This window comes from Chamaea fasciata, unplaced genomic scaffold, assembly GCF_029207755.1.
Source record: "Chamaea fasciata isolate MVZ Bird 193981 ecotype frontalis unplaced genomic scaffold, bChaFas1.0.hap1 SCAF_13, whole genome shotgun sequence".
In the NCBI taxonomy this organism is placed as follows: Eukaryota; Metazoa; Chordata; class Aves; order Passeriformes; family Sylviidae; genus Chamaea; species Chamaea fasciata.
This window is the reverse complement of record NW_027094098.1, coordinates 15,021,271-15,043,377: the sequence shown is the minus strand read 5'-3', so window position 1 is coordinate 15,043,377 and position 22,107 is coordinate 15,021,271. Positions and strand designations below refer to the sequence as shown.

Here is a 22,107-nt window from a genome sequence, read left to right as displayed (position 1 = left end):
GCAGCAAATACACTTCAGCTGTAGCAACTACAACAATTGTTGGTGGCAATTCTACAGGGAAGGCTGCAGTGAACCCACCTCCCCTTTGCATATGCAGCTAAAATAAGCCTTCAGAGGCTCTGGTGCACAGTCAGGCACTTTGGTAGCATATTTTTGAAAGGGTATTTTTGAAGGTAAATATTTTTGTAAACCATTTGGTTTTAAAATGTTACTGTTATCACAAATATATGGATGTTTTTTAAAAAAAATTGCTCTCTCCTAACCTACATCTTTAAACCTCTATCATAAAAAAAAAGAGAGAGAGAATCAGATATCTTGGATTTCCTCTTATTCCAGGTAACTTATTCCATATGCAGTCCAGCCAACTAGTTAAAACTTCCTCCCCTTTCTATTTCCTGCTGCTACCAACATCCAGCTCACAAAATCCACCGTTTGGAGAGATGATGAGAAATCCAAATGGCCAGCTGGGCTGCACAAGTTCTGGTGAGGCCAGAGGCTCTCCAGTGGGTAAGGCATCCAGCAGGGATTGATGGGGCAGCAAGAAGTGATCACACATATAATATTGTTACAGGTCACTTTTGTACCAAACACTTCACAAACGACTGAAGATTCGCCCCAAGACCCGCGACTATGGGAAGGAAGGCAAATGTCATTGCTTAACTCACCTTAAAGAAATGCGGCACAGACACTGCAAGCTAAGTGCCACATTGGTGACAGTCTGTTCTTGATAAATAAATCATTTATACACCTGACACAGCTCGTTTCTCTCTTTCGTGATAATTATAGCTTTAGAAGCCTCATTTAAGGGGTGCAAATTAATTTCCAAATTCCACCTACTGTCAAAGAGTGTGTTTTATTAGGTGATTAATTACCTGCAGGAGCACTTCAGGAGACACCTTGGGGGCAAACAAAGATTGCTGTGACAGCTCCTTTAAGATATGGCTCCGCTCCTAAGGCCCGATGAGCCCAGAGATAAAATAACTGCATACAGGTGTTATCATCTGCAGCACCTTGGGATGTTTGTGCCTCAGAGAAGTGCATTTCCCTTCTGGAACGCGCGAAGTATTTGCCTGGATGCTACAGCCCTTGCTTTGTGAGAAGTCCCACAAACTGCCTGGGGCTGGATCCACTTCCCCAGGGAGGCAGAAAGCAGGAGCAGCTGTGGGAACTGCTCTTCCCTCAGCCTCAGTGTGCTCCTGAAACCTTCTGTACCCCCAAACACACACCACGTGGCCTTCCCCAGCTTTTGTGCCTGGATGGTTCGAAATTCTGGGTCACGACTACTTTTCGTAAGTTTTACTTAAGTCATCTACATAAAGGTTGCAGGATTTACAGCAAATTTTACCACAGTTTTTGTGCTGGCATTTCTAAACTCTACCCTGACCAGAGCTTCCAGCAGACCTACACTCACATAGCTCCTCTTTGCAAGCAAGTTTGGTGCTCCAAGATGACTGAGATGAAACCAAGGCACAGTTTATATACACACCTATGCACCAAGCTCAGGGATCTCTACACTCACAGGGACTTTGACAGTGAAGACAATAAAAGAAATTCCCAGAGAAAAACAACTCTTCCAATAACACAAGTGGAGGAACATGGAATTTAACAAACTTTAAAGGCTTTATCCACCTGTTTTACCTAAGTCTCTTATTCTACACAACACCTAAAGTACAGCTGGCAGAGGAATTGCTCTGCTCCTGGCATTTCTTTTCCTTTTTCTTTTACAGCTGCACCTGCCTCTCACAGGAATTACAGTCTGATAGAGAAAATAAGATCTGAAGGCCATTGACCAAGGGCAGGGCCTACTCCCTGCTAGTCTGTCTAACCTGCATTAGCAGCCTCTCCTGATGGATGGACTGCACAGATGATCAGCTCAGGTGCTGCTTTGTTGGATATTTCCCCAGAGCAATTTAAGTCATTACTTCTTCACCTCCTCATCACGGGCATAGGAACGGATTTTTCTTCTCCTGCTTGCAGAAAATTTTCAAGTACTTGTCTTTATTTATCATTTTACTTTCCTGTGGATTTTCCATTGCTCTTCCCCCCCTTTCCTGCACAGGGACATCAAAGACTGCCAAAGGCAGTTCTCACTGTGCTTTTCATCAGCAAGCTTAAGTCAGATTGTTAGAAAAAGCTGCTTAAGTCTAAACCAACATTAACCCTTCAAGTCTGGGAGCAAAAGAAAACATAGATTCAGAATAGTCTGAGAGATTATCTCATCTGATGGCAACAAATTTCTTCTGATCTCAGGGCAGTGGGATGTAAATCTCCCGTCAGTAAAGCGTGAAAGAGGGAACATCAGAGAAGAACAAGTCTGAGGTGGGAAAAGAAAACAGAAGGAGTTTGAAAATCTCAGAATTTATTTCACTCTAACAAAGTAATCATGAGGGACACAAAGTCTTTTCAGAAGTATTTTGCAAAGCTGAGGATACTTGGCAAAGGGAGGATTGCTCTGGACTCTGAAAAGACCACCTGTAGCCGTGATGGATCTACAGCAGCTGTAGTTTTCAAGATGTGGAACCACAAGGCCCTGACATAACTCTCAGCTAAACACCATCAGAAAGCTACTTGCTGCACTTTCTTTCTTTCTTTCTCTCTCAAAAAGCCAAAACCCCCAACAACCATCAACAACAGCAGCCAAACAAAAAAGCCGAAAAACCAATAACACGACACAAACTTCCCAGAAAAACAATCAGATCCCAGTAAAGATCAAGCTGGAGATTATTGCTCCAAATCTGCCCTTAATTACACGTAGTCTTCCACCACTCAACAGTTGTTACAAGGTTAGAGAGAAAAGTATCATCTAAAATATCATCTAACCCCAAGTAATTAACCAACTCTGACAACACTGTACAAACCTACTTCGATTTTTAACCCATGGTGTGTGATGGAAACTTCCAGTCAAACATTCTGTATTTTCTCATTTGCCCACATACGCTTGTTATTAAAACCACATGCGGGCACTGAATCATTTCATGGTTCGTTTAGAGACAAACACGCAGAAAATTGTGGGAAACAAGTACAGCCCTAAGAGTCTGTGCAAGCTCGTGTAGTCTGCGGCACTCTGTGGCGCAGGAGCCTGAGCTGCAGGGCATTGTTATTCTGGGGCTCCAGAGTGAACAGGAGAGAAGTCCCCACACATGCACTCTGAATTTCAGAGAAGATCATTAGCAGAGTGAGCCGGTGTGACAGTTCACCCTCAGCGCCCTGCAAAATGCCACGTGTGTGCTCAACTGTTAGTCCACAACAAAACCCTTTAAGTGAGGCAGCAGGATTGGCTTTCATTTCTGAAACTGCTGTGGCAATGAGGAGAATTCCCCAACTGCATAGGAAGTTCACAGCATAACCTCAGGCAAAGCACTCAATCTCTCTGGATCTGACATCTGGGAAAAATGGTAGCCCTTCATCTTGTCCATTGGACTAGAAGGTCATCAACTCAAAGATGACCTTTCGCTGAGAGGACAGTCAGTTAACAGTAAGGCTTCGCTTTTGATCAGGTTTCTGTGGATTATTCATATTACAGCAGTGGCTGAAGGACCCAAACATAATATGCCAGCTCAGATGTGCAATGGGAACACACATGAAGTCCACCTGAGAACACAACCCCTTTCTGCTCACAATTACTGCTGCATTCAGAAGCATAAATTCCCTGAAGGAAAAAACTTTCTGGATAAGCATTTTCTTTAAGAATACATCTCATCTGTGAATCTTATTCACCAGCAACACAGGGAACATTTGTATTATGTCTGCAAATTTCCAGTTTGGTTTTGAAGCCTAAAACAGCAAGTACATGATGCAGGTTTCCTGTTGAGCCCTCTATCAGGATGGTAAAAGGTCACATCCTGACAGTGTAGCACAAACATCTTTAAGAGCTGCAAGATCTCAGCTTTCCTCTTGCAGAGGTGTATGTGCACACATACCAGAGATTTTCCATGGAACCCAAAAGCTCCAGGATAAAATTAAACCATTAAATTATGACGTCTTCCAGGAAGTTCTCAGGGAGACCTCACAAAGTCAACTCTGATCAAACAGCTCTCTACTGGAGAGCTTCACAAAGAGGTCATTTGTGAAGAAAGACAAGGAAGATGATAACTGATGAAATCTAAAGCTCTATAAACCTCTTAGCCAGATATGGGGCCCAGAGCTCTCCCAAGAACCCTGCAGCTTTACAAAGACAGGAACAACACTCAAAAGCACTAATGAAACCTCAGCCCTCAGCCCAGTGTTACCACTCACGTTTCCACCTTGCTCCTGGTGATGTAATGCTGTAAAGCAGGACTTCTAGGTGGTATTAATGAGGCAGTAAAACATCCCCTTTCAGAAAAGGGCACTGTAGTTTCACACAGCTGCATATGTAAAACTCTATCTCGTTCTAAATAGCTGATTCCTGGAGAGGGAAAACAAAGAAAGCCCAGCCAGGTTCCTATAACTGGGACTTCTGATACTGCTGATGGATGGTTGGAAAGGTGGAGGAGAGCAAGAGAGGGAAGGCCACAAGATTAACAAGTGTGTCACGAACACAGAGCAACACTGCAGTCATGTCAGAACTACGGAAGAGATGGCTTTAGTACCAAAAATCTAAAGCATAGACTAGATTTGGTTTTTTGACCAATCTTTTGGGGTAATAGGAGCTTTTATTGGCTGCTCTTTACAGCTCTAGGAATAACTATTCATTCCCACCCCACTTGCAACGCCAGAGAGCTGCAGACATAAGGCAATCCTTTTTTCCTTGTGTTTCTGAACAGAAACAAAGCTTTTTCCATGAGGAAAATCCATATCTTTGAAGGAAAGAACTTTATAGTGCAATCGAAATATTCATCAAAGCTCTACTTGTAACAGCAGGAACTTTGCACATGGAAGCAGGTGGGGTGAATAAGAATTTATGGGATGTCTCTAGACATATTAAATATCTGAAGTTCTTCAAAGCACAGGTAACACTGAATGGAGTTTACAGACACAGTTGATTTAAAATATGCACAGTCTCAATCCATGCTCATATTAAAACACAGTCAGAAGATACCATCTGCTCTTTACAGGCACTGGTAATCAAAGGTTTTCTGTTAGTCTGAGCACAGGCATTAAAGGATATACTGGGGTAAAGCTCAGGCTAAAAAGGAAGCAACACTCAATGCTGCATTCTTTCATCCAAAAATACACCTGTATGCTTGATCAAAAAGTTTATTCGAGCTGTGGCATCTGGGCATTTGCACTACGTCCATATTCATGATACTTTAGTTCCTAAAACCTGAAAAATGCTTTTGGTCAAAAGATTTTCTAATTCTGTAATTTCTTTACTGTCAATGGACTATTTAGTAATTTCTTTGCTAAGCAACAAACTTCTTTTATCTCCTGATAATTCTCATGGAAAAATACAAGAAGTAGAGAGACAAGGTACCAGTAACTTCCTGATAATTCAACATGCTGCATCAAGTAAGGAAGCCAGGATATCTTCCATCTCCATGCCTGGAAGCAGCCTGACCTTGCAAACATCTCAGTCAAGCAGTTCACACTTAAGTTAACAGGAGCTTGGAGAGCAGAACCGCTCTTGATAGGCCGAGATGCCAACAGTTCTGTTTCATTGTGATTTTTTTTTTTTTTCTCAATGTATTAAAACACTTCAAAACCTGCTTGTACAAAAATCTTTTCCAACCCAGTGACATGGAATGCCAAGGCGCGATTGAACAGAAAAACTTTAGGGTCACAAAACGCTATCCGATTTTACTGTCTCTGATCCAAACTCTAGCCTGGGTATCCATTTTCAAATAGAACTAAAACACATTGGGAGCTTTATGTTCTCTGAACTGTTATTAAGCTGCACTATAAATTTAATTACGGAAACACCTTTGACAGAATTAAATAGTAGAGCTTGCAGTCAGAAATAAGATCACCAGTGGTGGAAATGACATTGACAGATTTACATAAAACCCCACTGACTGCGCTAAAGCTTTAAAGCAGCAAAGTACCAGATATCTCTTAAAAGAAGATTCCTAACCCCATTCAAGTACCTGTGACCTGTTACTGGCACGGATACAACTAATTGTAAATAAACCAACGATGGAAAAACTCCATCTCTGCAAGCACACAGCATTTGCAAGTCTGATTCTCACTGGGTAAAGGCAACAACCCAATGCACACACAACACCATGCAATTCTAATATCTTGGTTTTAGTTTTAAACTCCCTCATCCTCCTTTATAGGCTCTTTTTTTTTTTTTTTTTTTTTGGGGGGGGAGGTGGGTCTTAGGGCTTTTTGGGGTTTTTTGTTTCTTTTTTTTTTGCTATTTCAGGCATTTCACTATAATAAACTATGGAATTCTGCTCATACAGACAAAATTCCATAACTAAATCTTCAATAAAGTCTCATATTTAGCAGGAAAAGGAAAGTGGTGCCTCAGATGTGCATCATGGTTTGGTTACTCACAGACTATCTATAACAACTCCTGAAAGGACATCTGCACTGATGAAGTCTGAGGACATTTTGCACCAACAAGTATTCTTCATTTTTCATACCTTAGTGGTTCCAGGAGTGCCCTGAACTAAACTTCAACTTGTTAATCTCCACAGGTATTTGGACTGCAGCCCATGTATTTTCAATGGATACCTGACACACGATAAATGGCAATATTTGCTTCATACAGTAAAACCCAATGCCTTTGCCAGTTAGTAATACTATTACATGGTCCTGATCCAAATTTCACTGGCCTTGTTGGGTTTTGCTTTCCTTCAGCTGCAACTGCACAATGCCTGGATGGTAAAACTTTAGTTAATCACTTGGATAATAATACTTAATCAGTAGTAAGGTTTCCATCTCTAGCATATGCTCATAATCTCACTCTAAAAATTAATTATTTCACTGCTGTACCAGTAAGTAATGAAACATGAGCCATCCAATGGGATATTTACTGACCTCTTGTCTCTGACTGTATGGAGCTCCGTTTTTAGACAGCTTTGCTGTTGAAGTGGTGCACAATTTTTTTTTTTCCCCTCAGCTTAGCTTTTGAACTCATCATCTGATTTTAGGCAAACAGGACAGCGGCAAACACACAGCTCCTAAAACCTTTGTGAACATCAAAGAAACATCTCAAACCCATCTGCAGACATCTTGGTTGAGCCAAGAGACTGCATTTGGCAATCCCCCTTTGCAGGAAAGACTGCAGAAGGAGCCAACAGCTGCTGGTGTTGCTGCCCGGGCAACCAATGGCTTGGCAACCAGCACAGGGCTGGAGGACGGAGTTTTGGGGCCACAAAGCAGAGCTTGAGTCAGCACAAGAGGGAAGCAGAGGTGCTCTGGGTACAGATGGATGGGAAACTGTGGCTGTGCTGTTTGCAGAGCTACATCAGTAAAGAAAGGGGAGCATGGCTTTGGGAGCAGGATGCTGGTCCTGCACCATGAGCAGAGGTGATAAGGTGGATGCACTGGGAGGCTGCGTGCAGGCAGCTAAACAAAATTCCAGAATTTCCTACGGAATACAGAACCATCCAAAACACAGCGGGGGGCAGGGGAAACCACAGATGAAACAACAAAGGAAACAAAAAGCTGCTGCAGACCTGTGTAAATAAGTGGCGAAGCTGCTTAAACCCTGAGGATTTCTGGTTTGTGGTGCTGGATTAAAGAGCAAAGCAAGAGCCCAAGAGATTCTGCCTGCATTCTGCTCTCAAAGGAAGCGTAATGCACAAAAGAAAGATTGGCAGCAGAAAGAAGATCCAGTGTTTGGGGATCAGTGTACAACTACTAAGGCTGGAGTGCTCTTTAGCAGGGTTCTCTAACACACAGCCCCTGTGAGGAAGCTCTGGAGACCATTTACAGGGTGCTTGCCTGAGCTCAGGGCACCACTGAGTCTTTCTTGGCCACAAAATATTATCTCTGGCTGTTTAGGATGTTCAGAGTCCTCAGTCCTCCCAAGGACATGGGGAAATCTGTGAGGCCAACAGGCCATGAGACATCTGAGGAACAGCTGCTGAGAACTTCAGAGGTTCCAGGGACCTTCAAGTTGATTAAAAATAGAAGTAATTTAATCAAGGTCACATTTCTCCACAAAAAGAAGGAATTCTCTTTAAACACACAGTATTTTGTTCCAGTAAAAGTTGGCAATTCATGGGCCTTTGAAAAATAAATACATTAAGTCATTCTAGGCCATCTTCTTTCAAGATCATCACTTCCAAGGGGACTGAGAGGTCAAATATGAACCACAGCAAGAAATCCCATGGTTCAGTGTCTGCCCCATAACCCATGAAGGATCTTCCAGCTAGCTTTTTAGGACAAAGTTCATATTGGATCTTTGATTGGCTTCTTCCTACCACTATTATTCAGCTCTGCACTCCTTCTAAATTCAAAACAGGAGGGAAATCCAGAGAAAGGAAATTCTTTTGTCAGGAAAAGATGTAAGTGTAGTTCCCTTACACACACAAGCTACATTTCCAACTCATCTACTTGAGCTTTATTTGCTTCTGGAAGTTCTAAGTGCCTTCCTCACTGTTATTGGGAGCTCCGTGTGTCTGATGGGATTTGAGAAAGCGTGATAAAATCACAGATAAGAGGAATCATTCTTCTCAGGTCACTTAGTAATGCACAAGATTCCTGTGGCCTGAATTAGTTAATTCCTAAACAGCTGGGACTGTCAAGAAAACCGTGCTCTTGCATTCCCTTCTTAATGCTCCCTTCTGCTGAAGTATATTAACAAAAGAGGTTAATTTGTCAAACCACTGATACTCATATGCTGAGCTGAGATTCATCACACCTGGTGGTCTGGAAATCTTTTATAGGACACAGAACTAAACACGAGCCGGACAAAACAAGGAGAGGTACCTTGAGTCACCCTGAGCACAAATGGACAGATTGAATTTTCCTAGCATTAGCCACAATAAATACATCCCAGGGCACGAGGGGTGACGGAACAGTGGAACAAGGAGGTATTCTTGGCTGATTCTGAAGGTTTTGTTTGTGCCCAATGGCTTAGGCAATTTGTTCATCCTTCCTTGAAGACCACATTTGTAATGCTGTACCACTGCCGGGGTGAGTCAGAGGTGAACTTAATGCCCGGATAAATTCCAACTGCACAATTTATGTTCACCTGACCCGTGGATCTGTGCCACACATTGACTCAAATATTAGAGCAAACAAAGAACTGAAGATCTTTTACATCTTGCCTTTCACCCCTCTGCACAAGGCACAGCCCAGTGGGAACTTGGGGCAGAATTCTCTCCCCATGGTTTGCCAACCTGAAGGATTCAGATTTAACTATGACTTCAAAATTCTTCTCAAATTGTTGTTTTTCCTCATTTACTCTCTCTCACAGGCATCTGGACTACCTAGGCAAGGTGAGTTTGCCCTCAGTCACAGAGGCCATGGTGGTTCACCAGCCTCTTAAGTCACGCAGCTACGCTGCCTTCTTCAAACACCTTCCTAAAATTCTGAACCAAGCATCAACAATCATGAGATGGGCTCTCAAAAGTACAGGAATGAAAACAAACACATCAGGGCTCTTTTGTTGGCTGGTGTTTGAAACTTCACCACAGCATCCAGTTCACACCTCAGACATTTTTTCCATGGTTGTTAGATGCATAGACATTTCTGTTTTTTCAAAGCAGCTCATACTTCACATATTCACATCAGTCTGAGAGATGTGGATCTCTCAGAAACAGTAACATGCAAGTTTACTCAGAGAACATTTATCCACAAGGCACATTCATATTGTCTCTCAACAGAGTGTATGACCTGTATCATAACATCAGGGAAGGGGATGCTTCAGTGATCTGCAGAGGCACTGTGAGCTTTTTTCTTCTTCCAGTCAATGACAGCTGAGGCCAGAAGTGCCTGACCTGCCACAGAAATTCCTGGGCTTAGTTTCTAATTGCATTCCTTCAGACACTACATGCTCTCAAAATAACAGTTAGTTACATTAAATACTCAGAATGAGCATCTCTCACCCATCTAAAATTCAAAATCAACAAATTAAACAGACATCTAGACCTATGAGCAAAGTGAAAAAATATTAAGAGAGCATTGGTGACAGAGCTGTGAATCCAAAATGGAATTCCTACTCATTACTTTAGGATGGAGTGTAAGCACTCAGAAAAAGTGCATATTTTTCAGAGCACTAAAAAGGTAAATACTCTGGGGAATATCACACTTTACCTACTTAACTCAGGGGGTTTTGGATGTATACAGCTTTTTTACCTGGCCTGATAGAGAAGCGAAAACCCCTGCCAACATGACAGGTATGGGATGAAGATGTGCCAAAGCTGCCAAGAATTTTTTATGGTGAGAATTTCCTTCTGAAACATCTTCTCTGCCCACAGCTTTGTTAGATGTTCTTCTGGTTATTATTTCTGGACAATGAGCTGCAATTTTCAAAAGATTTTGCAACAAAGGTAAGAGACCATCATGCAGCCACCCTGCAGAAGCCTCTGCCACACAGGGATTGTATTTTGACCTACTTGTCAGCCCACAGCTCTGCTGAGAGGGAAATCAGCAGGAAAACAGTGATAGGAGCATGATTTGGCTCTCAGAGATTCAAAGTTTATCTGTGTAAGGTGATGTTTTACAAGGCAGGATATAGAAACAATTAACTGTGTAGAGTGTTGAAAGGAAAGAGGGAAGGGAATAACTAGGAAGGATAATTTGTTTTCCCATATAATAAATATAAGCTGCCTCCCCCTCAAAATACCAATCATGGCTGTAAGGAGACTCTAAGCCAGCTGCATCCATTTAAAAGGGTTAATGTGCAAGTCTAGGATTTGTAGTACCTATTTCCACAGTCATTTTTGTCAGGGGTGTTGGTAAGAACAAGGACTCACTGAAGGGAGGTTGAATGCTTGTCTTGTAACAGCAGCCAGCTGTGAGCCTGAAACACAGCAGGGCACCTTTCCTACCTCCTGCCTTCCCTGAGGATTCCACATCTGGTCCCAAGGAGAGACAAGATACTGGACAGAACACGGGACTAATCCCATCAGGCAAAATCTAACCTGCCTGCTTGGGTTTTGTCTCCTGCCAGCCACAGGAATAAAAGCTCCACATGTGAGATATCAAGGGATTATAGCCAGAAAAGGAACAGGGGTGCTTAGACAAGAAGCTTGTGCTTCAGCTAAGTTTCAGGCTTATGATTTTTGTGGGGGGCTGGAGGGTTGCACTGAATTTTCACTGAGTTGTATATTAAGGGTTGTGTAGGAGAAGAACTTTCTACCTCAGCAGACCCCAAACCCCACACTCCTCTATTTGTGTGGAACTCAAGCAATTACACAACTCTGGAGCAGAAAAAAACCCCATTTTACCACCCCTGAATGCTGAACTTTTCTAAGCCAAACACTGGGAGTCAAATTAGAGGAATGGAGTTCCTCAGCTGCAAAGCTGATGGCAAAACACTGTGAAGCCATAATCCCCCACATTCCTTTGCTACCAAGAAATCACACAGCTCTTTTAGAACCAACTGAAAAGCCCGGGGTAGTGCAGTTACCCAACTACTGAAAGGCAGCGACTCTTGCTGAACCAAGGCAGCACCTGTGTGTATATTTAAGGAGTAGCAAACAGAGCCTGACTGGTCATCTCCAGCTACTTATCTGCTGGCTGGCACAGCACAGGTCAAACCCCAAAAAAGGTCAGAACTAGCAAAAAACACTGGTCTGTACAAGAGACAGCAGGGAAATGAGATTACCACATGGCACAGTGAAAATAAACCCTTGGTTCACTTGTTTTAGCTGAAAGAGGAGAGGAAAACATCACATTGCCAACGGGCTGCAGAGGATCCGCACCACAGGAAATGGTCACTTTCGACTTCACAAAGCATCTGTTGATGTAGTCTGGGGTGCACATCACACCAGAGAAGTCTTTGCTGCTTTTCTTAAAATACAAAGAATGAGAAGAGCTATCTTTGGTGGCTTTCTCTAGGAAACCTCAAAACACGAACAGTTTTATTAGTCTGATCCAAAACTGTAACTAGAAGTCACATCTACATGTAAAAGCAAAAGTCATGAATGCGTTTGATGTATTTTAAGTAAGACACTGAACCGCGGTTGTTATTTACAGATCAAAGAAGCTCCAGCAGTGTCCTGAAACAATCTGAGTGAGAAATGCCAAAATCTGATTTCATCCATGTCCATGTGTTGCTTTGAACTTGTAATTCACAGAATTGGTCACTATATTGAACTAATTATCAAGCTTAAGGCTTGCCAATTTTGACGGCTGTGCTCCCTTATAAAAAAGTCAGGTCTGAAGGGAAGTGGAATGATATACTGGAAGATGTGCAGCCTTCATTGAAATCTGGGGAGGAAAAACAACCAATATACCAAAAACATCCCGTCCCGCCAAAGCCCAAACATAATTTACTTTTCTAATGAGTTACTGCGACACAGATTAGCAAAATAAATAGTTTGCATTAACCAATACATTTAAAAAAAAATAAGGTGGTTAATTCCTCTTCTCTCACAGGAGAAGTTTCTTGTAATGATTAAGTGAAAAAATATCTACACTATCAAAAAATCTAATGAAGCTACATATTGTACACAGAAGTAAAACAATAATTTCACAGCACAGCCTAATACATTTAAATTGAAATACCAGCAGGAGTGAAAAGAAACACTGATAAAGTATTTCTGCAGGCAGGAATATAGAAGCAAAGTCTGTTCAGATATCAGTAAAGACTTAAAAACTACTTTTTTTGCCAATTACTTACTGTGGGTGGAAATGATCACAAACACTGGTTTGCCAAAGGAGTGATTTCAGGAATCACACAGCTTAGGCTATAATTAAAAAGCAATCTTTAGGAAATAGGTTATTACCAGTATTTAGTAGCTAATTTGTTCGTTAATGCCTTAACAAAGCTCTCCTCTGATTGCAATGGAGGGGGAACAACTTCAAGAGGATTATTTGCTATTAAGACTTGTACTCAATTATTGAGAGTGCTGCTGTGCTGCAATTACAATGGCAGAGCAGTCATCAGGAGAGCTGGATGGATCCAGCCTGTGCTGCAGCCAGCAATTCCCACATGCTAGAGCTCTGAATTTCAAGGAAAACTCACAGAATACCCTCACAAATTTGAGTGCTTGCTGATTAACAGAGAGGTGCAAGCTCAGTGTTCTTTAATTTCAATCACACATTTTATTTTATGGGGATTTTTTGCCCCCATATTGATTTTATTTGTGAAGGAGCAGTTGCACAACTGCTGCAGTCTCCAGATGACATTTTTCACCAAGATAATATGATACTAATTCGGTTTTCCTTCTGACAATACTTCAGAAAGCATCTTCTGTCAAGTTCTATGAATACCATATTTAAGTCACGTTATGGGAGATAAACATGACAGTAACTTAGAAACACATGCCAAGTATTGACAGGCTATAATTGACTCAAAGCTGCCACCACTTGTCACTATCTCCTGTAATAGTTCCTGCCCTGCTGATCAGGAAAAGGAATTCAACACCTCACTAGCCCCAGATTTAACTTGGGAACCATAACAAACAAACCTCGAGGTAACAGGACTGAGTTAAGAAATCCAAACTCACCCATATTTATGAACTGCTTTTCCTGCCAATAATACATCTTCAGCCTCTTATTACTGTATTTCAATAGCAAAGACTTTCCTACAGCAAAATCAGGGAATACCTTTAACAACATAATTGAACCTGAGACATATTTTCTATGTAAAGATTGGTTTGGGGAGCTGTTGCCCAGCTGACACAGAATCTCAGGAAGCCTTCAGCTGCAGAGCAAAGCAGAGGGGCCCATTAATCATATTTATCAAGATTGTCTACCCTGGCTTTCGTGCAGTTAGGGGAAATGTGCTAGTCTACTTCAACAACAAGGAGTGAGGCTAAAACAAACTGACCTAGCTGCATGGGTCATTTCCAGAAACAGAAGGGATATCAGCAGCACAGCTGCACAGGCCAGGAGGCAAAATGCTGGCAAGGTTGGAGAAAAATGGGTAAGAAACATCCTCCCAAAACTTTTGAGGTATGTAGCCAGTGGCAAAATTAATAATGGGCTAAATATGCTTTAACTGGCATTTAGTACAGTCAGCAAGACAAGATTCAGTTAAGTGCCTTATGGTCTTGTATTTCATGAGCCTCCTAAAATGTTTTATTGCACTTCAGGATTTCATATCAGCAAAAGCAAGAAGGGAGCAGATAACCTCCCACTGAGGTATGAGCATAGTATTTATTCCGATACTCATGGAACCTTCTTTATTTGCCCCTCTCTTTTACATTAAGAGACTGTACGATGCCAAATGCAAACACAGAATACAATGTACTGGTTGTTCTCCCATGGGAAAGCAGAGGTAGTATCCTGGCTTCTGAATCTCTCTTTTTGGGGCTTTGCTCTGTCTGGAGGAGTCTCCTCAGGACAGAAATCTATCCATGTCACATATTGTGCATAACTAGCAGCCTTTAACTGGGAAAGAGCCAAGCCTGGGACAGCCAGATCTGGCAGAGGGACCCCAGCATCGCAGAGCCATGCCAAAACATTCAGGCCAAACTCTAGACCTGCTGGCTTTGAAAAGCAAGAACACAATTTTCACATATTCAACCAACATAAAAAGAAAATGTGCAGAGCTTATGCTTTATTGGCTTCCATAAAATTAACAGAAAAATAAAAGTGAGATAAGAGCCTGCTTTAATAGCACTATTTCCATCTGCAGCACACACACCAGGCCTGCTTTACCTAAGTTTCTATAAAAATTATGAAAATCATGTTACCACCCTGCTCCACTTCCCACAAGCATTTCCAACTACAGTGTCACTAAGAAGTGACACGAGATTTTCAAATTAAGGTGCACACCACGTTATCCCAAAGATTATAAATATAGTTGTATTTTTCTTAGAAACAGATAAGCTGAAGAATACTAACAGAAAGTGACGCTGGAGTAAAATTTGGAATAGATGATTACACAGCCCATGGAGTCTCAGCACACACACTGCCAGGTGTTGGGATCAGACATCCTCCTTTGTCTTCTTCATGCCACACGGGCATTACTCCATGGGGCAAGAATACATATAATCTATTCTATCAAATGAAAACCTCATCAAAAACTAAAAAACAGGAGCCCATAAAATCATTCCCAAGCTAAACCTCACTCCATTTCCTCTCAGTCCCCAGAAATTCAACAGGGCTATTTCGCAGAATCAAATCGGCAGCATTCCAAAGGTTGAGTTTCCTTTGCAGGTGGGTTGAGAGGCGGGATGAAAGCATCAATCCCGGGATGAATTCCAGCATCAACCCCGGGATCAGTCCCGGGATCCGCGGATTTCCCCCCGAACTCGCTCCCGCGCCGTTCCGGGCGGGCGCTGCTGCCCTCTGCTGTCCGAGCGCGGGAAGTGCCACAGGAGGGACAGTTTCACCCTTTTCCCTTTTCCTGCCCAAAAGGTTCACTGCTAGGATGAATTCCTACCGCATTCCCCTTTGACCAAGCTAAGAAAGCTGTTTCATTTATCCTATCCGCTGAAACCAGCCAATTCTGGCCCTTAAAGTATCCTGAAGCGAGGTATGGCTTTCAGTATTTTCTCTTTCGAGGGGCACTTCTCCAGCACTCAGAGCAGCGGGATCAATTCCTATTTTCTGCTAGAAAATAAGCAGGTAGTCTTTCAAAATAATTGAAGTATGATGTGTCTTAAGATGATGTGTCACTTGGAAGAACTGTTCTTGTGACACTCTCTCACAAGTGCTTCTCTAGCCATTCTTCCAATCGTCAGCAAAATTGATAAATTACATAAGCTCGCTGCCATAGATCAGGTTTCTTTTTCACACCTTCACCATAATCTTTGGTTTATAGACTCAATTCCTGAGTTCCTGATTCTTTTAACTGTGCTTCTGTTTTTAGCAGGTGCAGAGAAACCAGAAAACAGTAGCCTAAGTATGAAAAAACAGGTAAGTGCTATTAATATTGACAGCAGCATGATCCTGCAAGTGGAAGTCTGCCACTGTAAAATCATGTTTTGGTCTACTTCAGGCAAGAATTTCATCCTTGAAAAACAGTCCTGTACTTTCAGGAAATTGCTAAATTGCTTGCTGTTCCAGACCAATCACACACATTTACAGGACCAGTTGCTTCAGAGAGTCCAAGAAGAAGAAACAAGGAATTATTGAAAGCAATACCATATTTTACATATAGAAGTATCCACGTGTATATTTGTATGCAATTTATATAAACACATGCCCTACACATGTATCTTTCTGAGGTTAGAGAATTACCCACTTCAGCACACACGTACAGAAGTTGCTTCACCCACCCACAAAATGTGGCCTTCACCAAAAACAGCCCAGCAACCCTCCAGCCATCAGCAGGATTATTCTACAATTCAGCTAAACAGGAACTGAGACCTAAGAAAGTATTTAGACAGACAAAATACAGTTGCCCATGCTGGAATGCAGCTGAGGAATTAAAACTAAAAGCCACCACTCGGCCAAAAATTCAGACCATTGTGAAACATGCAGAAATCAGTGCAGCAAACAGAGCTCCTAGGTTATTTAAAAGATGAAAAACAATCAACAAAAGAAACAAACAAAAATATCACAGCACAAAGAAAACCAGAACCTTTTCTTCATAGTATTATTTCCTTCCCAACTTGTTCTTGCCCACAGTGCTGCTACCCACCCACAAAACACATTCCTACACCATGAATGCTGCATTTGCAGAAACACTTTAGTAAGCTGCTTTGAGAATGTATGGAAATGGTATCTTTGTTGGAAGCCTGGAGCAGGACACGCTTCCTGCAAGACTCTGCTTGCACACACATTCAGCTGGAAAGAATCTGCATTATCAAATCACGCACCGTGCTTTGAGTGCACATGGCCTTCCAAGTGTTTTTTCTCTTCAAAGACCCCAGCTGCAAGGCTGTAGCTTTCAAAATACAGAAATAGTCTGCATATATGGAATTCTTTTCATCTGAAAAGACCCACTGATGTCAGGGAGATGCAGTAACTGTGTGCCCCATTGGTAAACAGCACACCCATGGCACCAAGGACGGCTGAATTCTGCTTCTGGCCGGTCTATATGGATACTGCACCTGGCCTGAGCAAGAGAATGTTCAACCAGAAGATCTTGGTTGTAAACATGCTTGACCAAAAAAATAAAAAAGGCAAAAAATACCCCTCATTTCTTCCTCTCAAACTTCAAGGAATTTGCTGTAGGATTCTGCCCACCATTCAGGCGTGTCACAAAACCTATTTCCCACAACTGGTAAATTGGGAAAACCAGGGTTATTTTGTAGTCTGTAAAAGTCATTTACAACTGCTTTGTGAGATCTCCATTTTCATCTCCAAGTATTATTCCAGCATTTGCAGGGAGAAGGTAATGAGCACAACCTACAGCAGCAGAGTTATTCATTTTATCCATTTACTGCTGTTCCAGGTCACAGGCTAGGGTGTGCCTGAGGCCTTATCCCAGAGCAGGGACTTGTCTCCTGCTCCCACCCCTCAAGAATTACCTTTAACCCTCCCAGCCCCCTAAAAAGGAAAATCCCCTGAATATTGATACCTAGGATGATACAAGAGCTGATACAACTCCAGTGATGGGCTTTCCAAGACAGAGTGATGTTAAGAGCGGGAAGCAGGGACTTATTTTTCAACTTCCTCCCATTAATCCTGAAGTCACATAAGCTCTGCACAATTTTCCACAAACCTCGTTAATCCATTTTACAGCCCCCATCCCTTTCCATGAGCCTGCTGATGCCCTGTATGGAAACACCCAAGCCAAAGAAATGCTGGCTGCTCAGTAAAAGTCAAAAACCACTGTTACAGCTCCTGCCTGGCAAATTCCTGGTTAAACCCAACCTACCTAGAGTCACAAAATAACATAAAGCCAGCTCAGTTTTCCAGAAGGTAACAAAAGACAGATACTGCACATATTTCACTAAGGAGGATGTTTATTTTTCCAAATATTGTATTAAGATAGTGTCCTGTTTGCTTATTTTTATCAACATCTGCGCTGTAATACACAGAGAATGACAAAAGATCAAAGTTTTAATTGTGCAAGTGAAAGAACGTATTAATAACATTCTTTCTGTCCTACAGCAACAGAGATAAACTTTAAAAAAACCTCTCTCTAACAGCTCAGAGAACAGGATATTTATACAAAGATGTCCTAACAAAAGAAAAGCATGCAAAACTACCTTAAATGGATAAACAAACTCCCTGTTTGCAGTGTGCCCTATCGAGCTCAGCCCTCAGAAATCCCCTCCAACTCTCAGTCAACAGGGTCAAAATATCTCAGCTGGGTTTTACATTTTTATACAAACCCCCCCTAAGCATCCTTTGTTCACCAACCCTTTAAAATTAGGAAAATGCGAGCAGGTGTGCCTTTAAGGCCCATTTTGCTGCTAGTAGCTTTAATTTCCCTCTCCCAGGCAGTAAGTTGCTTGAGAGGGTTTTTTGGTTTGGGTTTTTTTGGTGGTTTTGTTTTGTTTTTCTGGTGTTTTTTTTACTTCTAGCTCCTTCCTCATCTGCAAAGGCTGCACTGCAGGTCCTCCACAGCCCTTTTGAGACACTCCTTGTAAAAGGACAGAGGTTCTGTGGAACATGGACAACGAGCAATACCTCCTCCTCAGGAGATGTTATTTCTCCTGGGCTCTGTGGAATTTGCTGCTGTTTGTCACACTGCTGCCACTCACTAACGCAGCAGCACACTTGGAGCTGGCTGGCCCTCTCCTCCCTAAGTCATTCTATCACTCCCTCCCTCCCAAGACAGCAGCAGCTGCCTTTTTCCACTCAGGGCTCTGCCTTGCATACACTAAAGGGGAAAACACAAACACACAAACCCCAAACCAACCCACAGCTGCACTAAGTTAAAGAGCTGGGCCTGCTCAAAGTGACAACTTGGCTGTCTCACCTACAGCGTGTGGTACTCAGGCGGGGTCAGGTTTGTCAGGGCTTTCCTTCCAAACTCTGAGCTCTGAAATGACATTGACAAGTAAAGCACCCCTGCCACCTCCACCTGAATGGAGGCCAACACAAGCAGAGTTGGAATTGTCTCAGAAAAGTCTAAGAGGACAAGCTCAGCCAGGGCTACCTGCACAGCAAAGACTGACATTTGAAAGTGACTCTCGGCCTCTTTCCAAGCCATCTGTGAGTTACAGAGAGTCAGTCGTTCTCCATCCCCTTTGTCTTTCAGAAAGTTTAATATTAATTTAGCTCCTTTTGAATCTACTTCCAAGCTAGAGACCAGTCCATCTGCAGTATTTTTACAAGTGACAAAGTGGATTAAAAGCACACGGAACACCCACTCCGGACTTGCTCACCCCTTCCAAACCATGGTAATTCAGGACACAAGGGACACCAGATTTACTGTGAGGCTGCAACCTGCACACAGACATGCCACTGAAGTAACTCACTGTACACAGGGAAATTGGACAAAGCACTTCCTTTTCTTTTGTGCTGTCCCCTCATTTATAATCACGTCCTCTAAGACATCTGCTGGAGTCCTGTAACACGAACGGAAATGGAAGAGCTCCAATGGGAACTCAGGGGTTTCTTTCTTTTTCCCATGAACTGAACATTATGGAATTTTAACAGATGTTCTACTTGGTCATAGTTAATAAAATGAATTATGCAGGAATTAAAAATCTGGCTCCATTTGCTTATATTAGATCTCAGCAGCAGAACTCCATTCCCATTTAGGAATTCTAAAGGATTTGCAGTGGATTTATAGTCTGCTCCTGCCCTATTATGAGATGGCTGGAAATTTTACCAGTTAACTTTTCTCTGTTGTGGAAAACGTGAATAAATTTACCTGTTCATTGACTGATCTTAGCAGATGATCCAGTTTCCACACTGGTGCACACTGGTACACTACAGCCATAGGAAGGGGCAATTCTCACTTGGATTTCCTTTGAAATGACATCATGGGAATTCCACATCATTTCACAGCCTCTGATTTCTGCCATTTATTCAAAGTCTCATTGAGCAACCTAATAACCATACTCCCACTTTGTGCTTTATTACAAAAGCCTTCCTCTTGGAGCACAGATGTCTCTTTCAGGCTTCTACTGCCAACAGAATGATGCACTGTACCTCACCTCCTTTTCCATTTTAGGATTAGTTCAGTGTAACTACATCAAAGGAAGATGTAAAGACCAAAATGTAATGGAGATGAGAGAGAAGAGGCACCAAAAAGGTGAAAAGAGTCACAGCCAAAACTTTCAAGCCTGGATGTTCACTCAAAGTTATTTCCAAAAGCATTACATATTTAGCCATCTTCTTCCTCTTCTAATATCCATCTGCTCAGACAGCATTTTGAGATAAGTCAGGGTGAGAATCAAAACTGAAGGATGAAATAATTACCTTGCACCAGCACAGTAGCTAAAACCAATTAAATGGAGCAGAGTAAGGCTGTCCTGAAGAGATCTCCTATGCTACAGCAGGAAGATGAAGCTTCCACACCACACTCCATTTTATAAACAAACTTATTTTCACTGAAATTCAATCAACTGGCAAGCAGATCTCTGTCCAGAAATCTGCTTGATACAATACACCAAATTTTATCCCAATGCAACAGCTAAAATTAACCTTTCTTAAACTCTAGCTCAAGAACTTTGCCAGTGCAAGAATATAATCATCTGAAAAGCATCAATATTCTCAGCCTCTTCCGAATTTTTTTATGAAAAACTATGTATTGAAGACCCTCTATCCAGAAATTCCCACTCCATTATAACTAAACAAAGGGGTTTGTGTAGGTAGAGAACCAAAGCATGTAGACAAACCTTGTAAGTAGGAAAGTCAGCTGGATTTAAGTATCAGCCTATATATGTTATGTAGCTACCAGCATGTGTCTAATAATGAATTAGTATAGATTTTTATCTGAAAATAAAGATGCTAAAGGAAGAAGTGTACTCAAAGAGAAGGAAAAATACCAAGATTAAATGTCAGGATTACAACAGCTCCAGCTGAAGGTGCAAAAAGCTGTTGTGGGGGCATTGCTTTACAAGATTTAGTGTCAGAAAAATGCATCAGTTTTAACAGTATTAAATTCAAAGTTTTTTCTTTCTTTTTAAACATCACCTGTGATTTGCTTCATTCTGAAGAGAAAGCACATTTCATTTAGTGATCATTTATTTCTCAGTCTATTGGACAGATTCTCCCAAAAAGCAATACTTCAACTGAAATCGGTTCTGAAGGATCTTTTATGAATATACATAATGGAGAGGACTCCCATTAAATTTCCAAAAAAGTGTTGCCATTTTGAGTAAACAAAGTTATCTCAGCAGGGTCACACACTGTGCCATGAATATGGTCTGCAAATTAATTACCACCCTGACATATGTCAAAACAAATTTTTAGGAGAATAACACACAGTAGCAACCGTGTGCTTTATCTACCTGTTAGTATGCAAAATCTGTACTCAATGGGATCTAAATTTATTCATTTATTCAGAACCCCTCTGAGAAATCAAAATTATTCGTATTCATTCGCCTTTTTCGCCTGTCTGCAAATGAAATCTGAGTGAATAACACATTTAGTGAGCCAGAAAATAAGTACAGGACAAAGCTATGGTGGGGGTTACATTTCAGAAAAGCAGGTGTCATCTTTGCACAAATAACTAATTTTTTAAACACTCAAAACTGCTAAAATAAACCGCAGTGCATTAGCATTTGTCAGCACTTTAAGGAACACTAAGTTTGGTGTTTCTTATTTTGGGTAATACCCATCTTTATTCTGCAGCTGTAACGAGAGCTGGCCAACATAACTGTCCCGAAAACAGTTTTCAGTATGAAGCAAGGCTTTAAAAAGCAGAGCTACTGAATGAAGATTAAAAGGCCTCTGGAACTGGCTTTATTATCAGTGGCAACACAGACAACAGACCTGAGCCCATGTTTAAAACAAAAGAGGGAAGATCCAAACCTGCTTTATTCACTTGAGCTACATAAGGAGAAGACAAACCCACACAGACCACATCAAAAATGTCACACAGAGAGCCCCTTCCTGGACACCAGTGGCTGTGTCCAGTCACAGGCCAGGAAAGAATTCCTCCCTTTCCTCCCTGTGAGGGTGCCCAGGGAAGCTGTGGCTGCTCCATCCCTGGTAGTGTTCAAGGCCAGGCTGGACGGGGCTTGGAGAAACCTGGGATAGTGGAAGGTGAGTTTTAAGGTCCCTTCCAACCCAAACTTTTCTGTGATTTTATGTTTT

General features: G+C 41.9%; 1 protein-coding gene across 2 annotated transcripts in view; it reads right to left on the bottom strand.

Moving 5' to 3' along the window:
* Positions 1–22,107, bottom strand: part of SLC25A26 (solute carrier family 25 member 26) — an 82,716-nt gene that overhangs the window by 40,109 nt on the left and 20,500 nt on the right. The gene's annotated exons all lie outside the window — the stretch shown is intronic.